This window comes from Xyrauchen texanus, chromosome 17 (genome assembly GCF_025860055.1).
Source record: "Xyrauchen texanus isolate HMW12.3.18 chromosome 17, RBS_HiC_50CHRs, whole genome shotgun sequence".
In the NCBI taxonomy this organism is placed as follows: Eukaryota; Metazoa; Chordata; class Actinopteri; order Cypriniformes; family Catostomidae; genus Xyrauchen; species Xyrauchen texanus.
Window position 1 is genome coordinate 44,541,309 of NC_068292.1, and position 13,431 is coordinate 44,554,739.

Sequence of the window (13,431 nt, forward strand, 5' to 3'; positions counted from 1 at the left end):
ACACTTCGGCATGTGGGCCAGAAATCGAACTGCCAACCCTGCGATTAATGGCCAACCCGCTCTACCACCTGAGCCACAGCCGCCCCTGAAAACAGGAACCCAAAGTCCTCATGGTGGCGTAGTGACTCGCCTCAATCCGGGTGCCGGAGGACGAATCTCAGTTGCCTCCACGTCTGAGACCGTCAATCCGCGCATCTTATCTCGTGACTTGTTGAGCGCGTTACCGTGGAGACGTAGCGCGTGTAGAGGCTTCACGCTATTCTCCGCAGCATCCACACACAACTCACCACACACCTCACCGAGAGCGAGAACCACATTATAGCGACCACGAGGAGGTTACACCATGTGACTCTACCCATGTGAGAAAGAGAGAGAGAGAGAGAGCGAGAGAGAACGAGAGAGAGCGAGCAAGAGAGAGAGAGAAGGAGAGAGCGAGAAAGCGACAGCGAGAAAGACAGAGAGAGAGCGAGAACGAGAGAGCGAGAGAGAGAACGAAAGACAGAGAGAGAAAGAACCAGAGAGTGAACGAAAGACAGAGAGAGAGAGAACGAGAGAGAGAACGAGAGAGTGAACGAAAGACAGAGAGAGAGAGAACGAGAGAGAGAACGAGAGAGTGAACGAAAGACAGAGAGAGAGAGAACCAGAGAGGGAGCGAGAGAGAGAACGAGAGAGTGAATGAAAGACAGAGAGAGAGAGAACGAGAGAGAGAACGAGAGGGAGAGAGAGAGCGATGTAATGTAATGCCTATGTAATGGCCAATGCTTTGGCAATACTGTACAAGTCATGCCAATAAAGCTCATTTGAATTTGAATTTGAGAACGAGAGAGAGAACGAGAGGGAGAACGAGAGCGAGAGAGAGAGAGAGAACGAGAGAGAGCGAGAGAGAGAACGAGAGAGAGCGAGAGAGAGAACGAGAGAGAGAGAACGAGAGAGAGAGCGAGAGAGAGAACGAGAGAGAGAGCGAGAGAGAGAGCGAGAGAGAGAGCGAGAGACTGAGAGCGAGAGACACTACACACACACACCACTGAAAGTATATACACGGTTAATTATTATTATTATATATATATATATTTTGTTTTTTTCCCCACACTTGTTCAATACAGAATTTGTTCTAATGTTATTTTTCATGCTCATATAAATACTTTGGCAATACAATGTACAATTTGTCATGCCAATAAAACTCATTTGAATTGAATTGAGAGAGAGAGAGAGAGAGATGAGAGCAGCGAGAGCGAGCGAGAGAGAGATTGACAGAGAGAGAGCGAGAGAGAGATTGAGAGAGAGCGCGAGCGAGAGAGAGATTGAGAGAGAGACAGAGAGAGAGAGCGAGAGAGAGATTGAGAGAGAGAGAGAGCGAGAGAGATTGAGAGAGAGACAGAGAGAGAGAGCGAGAGAGAGATTGAGAGAGAGACAGAGAGAGAGAGCGAGAGAGAGATTGAGAGAGAGAGAAGCGAGAGAGAGATTGAGAGAGAGAGCGAGAGACTGAGAGAGAGCGAGAGATTGAGAGAGAGAGCGAGAGACTGAGAGACAGAGAGAGAGAGCGAGAGAGAGATTGAGAGAGAGCGCGAGCGAGAGAGATTGAGAGAGAGACAGAGAGAGAGAGCGAGAGAGCGAGAGAGAGATTGAGAGAGAGAGCGAGAGACTGAGAGACAGAGAGAGATTGAGAGAGAGAGCGAGAGACTGAGAGACAGAGAGAGAGAGAGAGAGAGAGCGAGAGACTGAGAGACAGAGAGAGAGACAGAGAGAGAGCCATCAAATTTTGGAAACATCTAAAACTGAGTGACCCCAACTCTTATCATTATAAAGCCCTTAAAAACCATGAAGTGAACGCTGAGAAGAGTCCCATCATCCAGCTGGTCCTGAGGCTCCACACACAGACTAACACGACTAACAATAATCATCCTCAGGACACGGACACCCTCATCCACACAATCTGGCCCAACCAAATGATAAAAGCACAAAAAGAAAAGTACCGAACTTATTGGAATGAAACAACACAAAAACAAAGTAAACTACAATGTTATTTGACCCTAAACAGAGATTACACGACAGCAGAATACCTGAGTACAGTCAGAGACCACAAACTGAGGAAACACATGACGAGGTACAGACTGAGCGACCACAGCCTGATGATAGAGAAGGGCAGATACAGACAGAGCTGGATGCCCAGAGAGGGCAGGTTATGCCCGTACTGTAACCAAGGACAAATAGAAACAGAGCTGCACTTCTTAACCACCTGCCCTAATTATAACGACATTCGAAAACACTTCTTTCCCAAATTTGAAATGATTTGTCCCAACTTCAATAAGAATGATGCACAAGCTCAATATTTACTTGGTGAACAAAGAGACTGCATTTCACTAGCAGCAAAATACATCAACTCCTGCCACAAAAAGAGGGAAGAGTCGACCAAACAGTGATGCGCCCATTTACACACACACACACACACACACACACAAATACACCCACACTACACACACGCTCACACACACACAAATACACACACACACACACACACACGCTCACTCACTCACACACCACTGAAAGTATACACACTGTTAATTATTATTATATATATATATTATTATTATTATTATTTTTATTTACACACTTGTTCAATACAGAATTTGTTCTACTGTTAATTTTCATGCTCATATAAATGCTTTGGCAATACAATGTATAATTTGTCATGCCAATAAAGCTCATTTGAATTTGAATTTGAATTTGACAGAGAGAGAGCGAGAGACTGAGAGACAGAGAGAGAGACAGAGAGAGAGCGAGAGACTGAGAGACAGAGAGAGAGACAGAGAGAGAGCGAGAGACTGAGAGACAGAGAGAGAGAGAGAGAGAGAGCGAGAGACTGAGAGACAGAGAGAGAGACAGAGAGAGAGCGAGAGACTGAGAGACAGAGAGAGAGACAGAGAGAGAGCGAAAGACTGAGAGACAGAGAGAGAGAGAGAGAGAGAGCGAGAGACTGAGAGACAGAGAGTGAGAATATCTCTGAACACACGCACAGACTGTCCAATTAAGAGCAGAACTGCATGTAGTCAGACAAGGTGAGAGAGACACATACAATAATCCTCGTGAAAAAGATAAAGGCACATGGCAAGAGACAGAAACGGATAAGCAGGACAAAAGGAAGGTCGGGTTTGAGCCGGGAAGGGCAGGACAGCCGAGGGCGTAATCTGCAGAAGCGATAGTAAAGTCAATACGAGTCTGACGCTCTCCCTGGAATATCGATAAACCCTCCGTTCTGACGGATTTCACCCCGCAGTGGAATTAACGAAGAGATTTGCATTTCCAGAAGGAAATTTTGGTGCAAAGCAGCAAAAGAAAAGTGTAAAGGGCTGTTCACACAGGACACGCTCATGCACTCTATTCACACTATTTTACATATTTGATATGCATGTGGGATGTCTTTGACTTTAGCCCCTGAAAACAGGAACTTTCATCCCATATTTCCCATGCGCTCCAAGTCCTCGTGGTGGCGTAGTGACTCGCCTCAATCCGGGTGGTGGAGGACGAATCTCAGTTGCGTCTGAGACCGTCAATCCGCGCATCTTATCGCGTCGCTTGTTGAGCGTGTTACCACGGAGATGTAGCGCGTGTGGAGGCTGCGCGCTATTCTCCGCGGCATCCACGCGCATCTCGCCACGCCCCACCGAGAGCAAGAACCACATTATAGTGACCACGAGGAGGTTACCCCATGTGACTCTACCCTCCCTAGCAACCGGGCCAATTTGGTTGCTAAGGAGACCCGACTGGAGTCACTCAGCACACGCCCCACCGAGAGCGAGAACCACATTATAGCGACCACGAGGAGGTTACCCCATGTGACTCTACCCTCCCTAGCAACCGGGCCAATTTGGTTGCTAAGGAGACCCGACTGGAGTCACTCACCACACCCTGGATTTGAAATCATCAACACATACTTGATGTTTAATATGTGAGGAGAATTTGAATAAGCAGCAAATTAAACTACTTGCCTACAAACAGACACATACAGGACGTCCTGGAGAGTTCAGAATGTCAAAATAAAAGCGTGAGGGATTAAAAAGTGCACGGTTAAAATATATTACTGTTGCATTTAAAATTTTAATTCAATAATATTAATAACAAAGTGGTTTTTTACATATTAAAGAGAGAACACACCCAGGGACGGATTACCGACCGAGCCAATGGGGCCAGTGTCCAGGGGCCAGGGGCCCTTGACTACCAGGGGCCCTTGACTACCAGGGGGGGTCCCTGGGCTTTACGGTTGCACAATCCAGTTTGGCGATCCCCCCCGTTCAACAGTGAAAACAACTTTTTGAGGGGGGCCCTTGGAGATAATTGGCCCGGGGCCTTTGCAAGTCATAATCAGTCCCGGAGCACACCCAATTAGTTCCACACAATAATGTTGTTTATTCTAAACCAATTATGCATAAAACAACAACACTGGTAACGGACTACAAAACTAAGTTTGAATGAAGATAAACAGCTATTATATATATATATACAGTATATTATAATTATTTCCGTCTTCATATTAAGATCATTCCGCCTGCACACATTAAAGGCCGGATATGATTTAAATGGGAAGACATTGCCGAGGCTACACCCATATGACGAGTATTAATATTATAAGCTATTCAAGGGCATCCAACACTGTAATACACAATTCATTCCTGAGAAAATGATAATGATCGGATCACTCAATTTACCATACGGATGGCGATATCTCTAAATCTGACTGATAATCCATCTTAAGCTCTCATCAATAATTCTGCATTAACATATGAACCGATATGGGGATTATGATCCCAAACTCTCTTTTTAAAGGTGTTTGCCAAGGCATCACTATCACTACTGATTTGAACAGAACCTAAACCTGTCCTGTTACTTTACTAAGAGACTGGACTTGTGACTCTTGCCTAAAGCTGTGACTCTGAGCTCACCTGCAGATTTCTTCCCTCTGTGAACGGCTTCTCTTTGATTTGAAACGTGATCAGAAGTCTAAGGGAAGATCTGGAACGGACATCGCATCAATCCTCTTCCTGTGGATTTACTTCACAGACAACATCAAGCAAATGTTGCCCGTCAATTCATCTCAGAACGTCGCTGCTGTTCTGACAGCACATCAGCGTTCATTAAAGAGCCAGACTGAAATACAGAGTGTCTGATTTACAGTGTCTGAAAAGCACAAAAGTCTTATTAAAAGCTGAAATTCTTAAAGAAATGTTGGAACATCTATTATTATAAAGTTTAAAAAAAAAAAAAAATTGAGGGTCTGGATAGCTTGTGTAACTCCTTAGCAACCAAATTGCTACAGCCAGGCCTCCTTAGCAACCAGATTGGCCCGGTTGCTAGGGAGGGTTGAGTCACATGGGGTAACCTCCTCGTGGTGGTGATTAGTGGTTCTCGCTCTCAATGGGGCGTGTGGTGAGTTGTGTGTGGATTGTGGAGAGTAGCATGAGCCTCCACAAGCCATGAGTCTCCGCGGTGTCATGCACAACGAGTCACGTGATAAGATGTGCGGATTGACGGTCTCAGAAGCGGAGGCAACTAGTTAAATTATAAACATGGGGTAACCAAATTGGCCCGGTTGCTAGGGAGGGTAGAGTCACATGGGGTAACCAAATTGGCCCGGTTGCTAGGGAGGGTAGAGTCACATGGGGTAACCAAATTGCCCCGGTGGCGAGGGAGGGTAGATTCAAATGGGGTAACCAAATTGGCCCTGTTGCTAGGTAGGGTAGAGTCACATGGGGTAACCAAATTGGCCCGGTTGCTAGGAAGGGTAGAGTCACATGGGGTAACCAAATTGGCCCAGTTGCTAGGGAGGTTAGAGTCACATGGGGTAACCAAATTGGCCCAGTTGCTAGGGAGGGTAGAGTCACATGGGGTAACCAAATTGGCCCGGTTGCTAGGGAGGGTAGAGTCACATGGGGTAACCAAATTGGCCCGGTTGCTAGGGAGGGTAGAGTCACATGGGGTAACCAAATTGGCCCGGTTGCGAGGGTAGAGTCACATGGGGTAACCAAATTGGCCCGGTTGCTAGGGAGGGTAGAGTCACATGGGGTAACCAAATTGGCCCGGTTGCTAGGGAGGTTAGAGTCACATGGGGTAACCAAATTGGCCCAGTTGCTAGGGAGGGTAGAGTCACATGGGGTAACCAAATTGGCCCGGTGGCTAGGGAGGGTAGAGTCACATGGGGTAACCAAATTGGCTGGGTTGCTAGGGAGGGTAGAGTCACATGGGGTAACCAAATTGGCCCAGTTGCTAGGGAGGGTAGAGTCACATGGGGTAACCAAATTGGCCCAGTTGCTAGGGAGGGTAGAGTCACATGGGGTAACCAAATTGGCCCAGTTGCTAGGGAGGGTAGAGTCACATGGGGTAACCAAATTGGCCCAGTTGCTAGGGAGGTTAGAGTCACATGGGGTAACCAAATTGGCCCAGTTGCTAGGGAGGTTAGAGTCACATGGGGTAACCAAATTGGCCCAGTTGCTAGGGAGGGTAGAGTCACATGGGGTAACCAAATTGGCCCAGTTGCTAGGGAGGATAGAGTCACATGGGGTAACCTCCTCGTGGTGGTGATTAGTGGTTCTCTCAATGGGGCGTGTGGTGAGTTGTGTGTGGATCGTGGAGAGTAGCATGAGCCTCCACATGCTGCGAGTCTACGCAGTGTCATGCACAACGAGTCACGTGATAAGATGCGTGGATTGACGGAGGCAACTGAGACTCGTCCTCCTCCACCCAGATTGAGTAACCGCGCCACAATGCGGACCTAGTAAGCAGTGGGAATTGGGCATTCCAAATTGGGGGAAAAAAGGGGATAAAATACACATACTAATAAAATAAACGAGATGTTTGCTAACGTGGAGCCAGTTTCGAGTCCGGCCTAGAACTCATTCTTCTCTATTACACGTCTTTTCCATTCTATACTGTCCTTTGCTCTAAATTAAAACCAAAAAACGCACATATGTCTCATTCAAACATCATCTCTATCCATTTTATAACAGTCATTGAATGGTTGCATCCATGGGCTAAATGCGGTAGAATCCAACGTAGACGAGAAATTTCGTTTTTACCTTTACAAAGAGTGAGAATCACAAAAGTGTCTAACCAAAACAGACTGCTGCACTAGAGAGGGGTCTTTAAGTTTGAGCTGGAGAGCAGAATGGCTGTTAAATGAAGCAACAGAGCGATCCTTTATTGGGGCGAGCAGAGAGATCGAGTGCTGTTTGTATTTTTAATGTGGCGTATCAATGGAGCATCAGCAGTACACCTGCTCTCGATGGTCTTACATGAGTGAAGCTGTGGGCAATAGAAAGCAATGGTCCAGTTATTCTGGAGGGAATAATTGTTTGGAGAGCATCTCAACTGAAGTACTGCTGCATTGTAAACTCAACAGTTGGGACCGAGCTAGACTGGTACCAGTCCAGAATGGACGTAATACCGCTGTGGTTGCCACGTTAACTATGCACTTGCAGTTCGAGACCTCTAGGTGGCACTATTACCAACCTATTTCAACCGGCAGGAGATGAACACATCAAAGCTCATTCTCGCGCGAGCAGAACTGGGGAGACACCTTTTATAAATCTGGTCAATTGTAAAATGGGATTACGCCACAATTATTTCGCAACATTGTCGTTGTTGCTTTTTCAGTACGGCAAATTAAGTTATGATCGTGCAAAAGGTTTTTCCAATACAAGTTAAGCTCAATCGACGGCATCAACAGCCAATATTTGGAGGGTTTGAAGGAAACGTGAAGCTTATAATTTTATAAAAGCACTTACGTTAATTAATAGCGTTAGTTATACATTTTTGCTCATTTTAAAGACAAGGAGGGGCGAGTCGAAATTCATTTTGGGGGGGTAATATGGGGCGAAACAAAAGCGCGTCACTCATGCCCCACTCACAATGTGTGAACTTGCCGTTACGAGACATGTTTGCTGAAAAACGGTCAGGGAAACTGTTTCTCAAATTAATTTTATTTTCTCCCCAATCTGGAACGCCCAATCCCCAATGCGCTCCAAGTCGCCGTGGACGTCTGAGACCGTCAATCCGTGCATCATATAACGTGACTTGTTGAGCGCGTTACCATGGAGACGTAGCGCGTGTGGAGGCTTCACGCTATTCTCCGCGAATGAGACCATCGATCCGTGCATCTTATAACGTGACTTGTTGAGCGCGTTACCATGGAGACGTAGCACGTGCGCTATGGAATACGAATACGAATCTCAGTTGCCTCTGCGTCTGAGACCGTCAATCCGCGCATCTTATCACGTGACTTGTTGAGTGACCACGAGGAGGTTACCCCATGTGACTCTACCCTCCTTAGCAACCGGGCCAATTTGGTTGCTAAGGAGACCTGGCTGGAGTCACTCAGCACGCCCTGGATTCAAACTCACGACTCCAGCGGTGATAGTCAGCGTCAATACTCGCTGAGATACCCAGACACTAATTGTTTCTCATATTAATGAATGAACTTGTTGGGGATGCTACGGGAGTGCAATGGACTTTCTTGGGGAGGCTGAAGCACCTGGATGCCCCTCCTTAGCGCCACCCTTGTTTCCTGTGTACCATCTGCAATTGGCCTAAAAACAGATAGTCGCGCCATTGTTTGAGCCAATGTTGTCGGGCTGGTCGGGGATGCTCAAACATACAGCATTCACACATGACAGATAAGATCATGAAAACAGATTAGATGCATCTGTAGAATTGCATGCCCGTATAATGCACATGCACTAACAAAACAGCTGCGTTAAAGCACATCAACTACATAAGGAACATGCTGTTCTTAATTCACTCCTTTCTAAACTGACATTAACTCATTTAACTAGTCAAATCGAAACGTGTCTCGCACCACAACGACTCGGAAAAGATCTTGTTATTTTAAGAGTTAGTGCATCAGATACATGGAGGTTTGCGTTTGGACCGCGGCCCAGAAATGGGTCTGGACAGGGACGTCTGCTCCCCATCTCTCTGCTGCTTGACCAGTAATTATATTAGCCGCTAGCGCCCTGAGCGTTCCCTTTGAAATGCTAATTTCATCCAAACCAGCAGCAGAGAGCGTAATGGTTTTTATTAGCTTGACTGGGGAGTGGAGATCTGAGAGAACAGCCAGCGAGCATGAATCAGGTCGCAGTAATGGACGCAATTAAAACAGTAACCATTGTGTGACGTGTTTGCCTTGCGAGGATGGGAGCTAATTTCCACTTAGCGTCCGTTTCGGATCTCATCCGTTGATGCTTGAGGAGATAGCATAATGTTTAAAAATGAGTGCTCAAGAAGATGTAAAGACACTAAAGACACATCCACGCCTATAAGACTGCGATTACGCCCCACATCCACACTAGAATGCGGTTTTCCTCCACCGTAAAACAGTGTTACGAAAACGTATTTGGCGTCAATGAGTGCGTTAACATGTATGGTCTTACACCACTTTTGCTTAACAGGCAACGTGTGTGAAAAATCTGAGAATAATCCAATTATTTCAATAACATGTAAATGCAGTTTTCTTGCGTAGTCGTATTTTTAAAATAAGCTGATTTTTGGTAGTTATTAGCATATAATTAATAATGAAACATCCTTAAAGCAGGTAAAAATATCCTGGAGCAATGGAATGATATACTGTATATACGAGACATTAAGCCTTTTCAAAAAATTACAAATGTTGCCGATGGGATAAGATAAATAAACCAGTTTTTCCTTTGAATCAAGTGGGTTTTTTCTTAAACTATTGAAAAAATTCTTATTTTTTTAATATAAGCATTTCTCTAAAAACACGACAAAATATGTTATGTAATTTTGCTTGAGTACATGTCTATTGTTAGGAATAGGAATATTTAGTTTTTTTTGTTATAATATAAATATATAAAAATATACATATATATATATATATATATATATATATATATATATATATATATATATATACAGTATATTTTATAATATTATACAATATATATTATAATATTTATTATATACACAGTATATTTTAATATGTATTATTTGTGATGATGAGGGAAGACAGACAAGAGTGCGGGTCCAAACGCGGGCTTTATTGGGATAAAGGACAAAATAAACAAACACTAGAACAAAGAAAAGTCCACGATGGGAAAACAGGCAGGAGCGCGAGAACAGCAGGGGAACCTTGGACGGACAACAGGGTAACCATGAACGAGTAGACAGACTGACAGGGAACACGGACAGAGGGCGTTTAAGCAGACATCGGAACTGATACACGGAAACATTATACTAACATTAACGAACGACAACCACAGAACAAACAGACAGGGTTTAAATACACAGACAGAGAACAAAGGAACCAATGAGCAAACAAAACCAATGACAGATTAACGAAGACAGGTGATAATAATGAACAGTGAGCGGGAAAGCCGACAGAGAGACAGTGGAGCTAAACAAGGGACAGAAGTGAACCTATGGAGTGCAGAAAGTGACAGAAGCGGAAAAACAGAGAACACGGGATCGTTACATTATTTATGCATTTATATATATATACAGTATATTATAATATTTATTATATGTTTATATATATATAAATTATATTTTTATAATATTTATTAATTATATATACAGTATATTATAATATTTATTATATGTTTATATATATATATATAAATTATATTTTATAATATTTATTATGTATATGTTTACATATAACGTATATATTTTAATATTTATTATTTATATATATGCATTTAAATTATATATTATAATATTTATTATTTATATATACAGTATATTTTAATATTTATTATTTACATATATGCATTTAAATTCTATATTATAATATTTATTATTTTTATATGTTATATATATATATATATATATATATATATATCAATTATATTTTATAATATTTATAATGTATATGTTTACATATAACGTTATATATTTTAATATTTATTATTTATATATATGCATTTAAATTATATATTATAATATTTATTATTTATATATATATATATATATATATATATTAGTTATTTTTACTGGAAAACAAGACAAAAATAGTCAATAATAAAATATTTTTGCAGAATGAACACTGACGCCATTATTTAATGTCAATAAGGATGTGAATGCCATACAGTAGAGGGAGGATTATCAGTGAATAGCAATAATCTCAAATGAAATAAAAACAGCAAATCCTCTTAACCAGTTATCACTGAAGCACTTTTACCAGTCTAAATGCAAACATAATTAGATACTGGTCATAACCTGATTCGTTTAAAGGGACAGTTCATCCAAAAAACCCGTATCACCCAAAAGGAGATGTTCTGCAGAATGTTAGGGACTCGGTCACGTTGCTTTTTCATTGAATGACAAAAGAAATAAAGTTGCTATGAATGTGAATGGTGACTGAAACTGTAATTTTGCCTAATATCTGCTTCTGTGTTCTACAGAAGAAAGAAAGTTACATGTGTTTGGAAAGACATGAGGGTGAGTAAACAATGAGCTCAAACCAATGGCCTATCTTCTGATGACCGGTCGGTTGTAGAGCATATTTTTAGAGGTTGTGTAATCGTTTGAAACGCAGGTTGTCAGGGAATAAACGAGCGCTCCATAACAAGACATTGTGAGATGATGTGACAAAATTACAACCTTCTGAAAATGTATCCGTGTGAAAACATCTCAGAGACGACAGGCTCAGATTCAGCTGCTCTCTCTCTCTCTCTCTGCCTCTCTCTCTCTCTCTCTCTCTGCCTCTCTCTCTCTCTGCCTCTCTCTCTCTCTCTCTCTCTCTCTCTCATTCAGCTGCTCTCTCTCTCTCTCTCTGCCTCTCTCTCTCTCTCTCTCATTCAGCTGCTCTCTCTCTCTCTCTCTCTCTCTCTCTCTCTCTCTCTCATTCAGCTGCTCTCTCTCTCTCTCTCTCTCTCTCTCTCTCTCTCTCTCTCTCATTCAGCTGCTCTCTCTCTCTCTCTCTCTCTCTCTCTCTCTCTGCCTCTCTCTCTCTCTCTCTCTCTCTTTCTCTCTCTGCCAGACTGTCATTTATCAGGAATTCTCTCATTTGAAATTCAATGAGGGACCAAACAGGATAAATACTTGATTTATGTAAATCCACAGTGACATAAACGTGATGAATTGCATAAGCACCATCCGTTCCTCTCCTGTTACCTGACCTCATTCACTCCATCACTGCTTTCTGTAACTCTCCCACATCTCGCATCTGTCTGCGGCGCCCAACAACGACCCCGGAGGCTGCTCAAAACTGCAGCGCCATGACGTGCAAACAAAGTCCCTTCCCAAGGCGAGTCAGTCCACTTGCGGACAATCTTTGGAACGCTCTTGGGCAGGCTGGGGAGATATTTACTTTGTGCACGAGTGGCATAAAAGTGCAGCTCCTATCTACATGAATGAGGACCGAGATGAGGATTACAACATTGGACTAACACCTGCACAGTCCTTCAGTATTAAATATAGTTCTGTTCTATCACCCCCTTGTGGTCTCCCAAAGCTATTACGCCAGACTACATTAAACAGAATGCCAACTGGCAGTGAATGGCAAAGCACACAAATCAGGCTTCTAATTTAAATGTTGTCTAATGTTAATATAGCGATGCCTCAAAAACATATCCAGAAAACGATGTGCCGATTTTGTTTTATATTTCTAATACGCTTCTATAAAAATGACAGATTTGATTAATGCGCATAATCTGATATCGCAAAAACTATTTGTGAATAAACACATGGGATAGAAACTTTAAGTAAACAAAATCGGCACATCTTGGGGAAACTGGTGTGAAATAGAAATTAAAATGAAATTGGAAGCCACTGTTGCTCTTTTATTAAATGCAATGCATCACTTGAGCTTTAGAGAGCATGCACAAAAAACGCTCTAACGAACCTCATGTTGGGTAGCGTTCAGCGGCAGATGCGAAAGCGTGTCACAGTACTGACACTGACTGTCACACCTGGGGTCGTGAGTTTGAATCCAGGGTGTGCTGAGTGACTCCAGTCGGGTCTCCTTAGCAACCAAATTGGCCCGGTTGCTAGGGAGGGTAGAGTCACATGGGGTAACCTCCTCGTGGTCGCTATAATGTGGTTCTTGCTCTCAGTGGGGTGTGTGGTGAGTTGCGCGTGGATACCACGGAAAATAGCTTGAAGCCTCCACACGCGCTCAACAAGTCACGTGATAAGATGCGTGGATTGACGGTCTCAGACGCGGAGGCAACTGAGATTCGTCCTCCGACACCCGGATTGAGATGTGTTGCTACGCCACCACGAGGACTTAGAGCGTATTGGGAATTGGGCGTTACAAATTGGGGAGAAAAGGGAAAATTTTATTTTTTTATTTTTTACTATTTATGATTTAAATGTTGCTTGAAAATTAGGAGTCTTATGGTGCGTTCACATACAATGCGAAGTGAGCGTTTCGCGCAGCGCTATTACATCCAAAGTCAAAGCAAAGATGCGAATAGACGGGCG

The 13,431-nt window shown here is 43.2% G+C and overlaps 1 protein-coding gene across 4 annotated transcripts in view; it reads right to left on the reverse strand.

Moving 5' to 3' along the window:
• Positions 1-13,431, reverse strand: part of LOC127658062 (cyclin-dependent kinase 14-like) — a 181,786-nt gene that overhangs the window by 80,986 nt on the left and 87,369 nt on the right. The gene's annotated exons all lie outside the window — the stretch shown is intronic.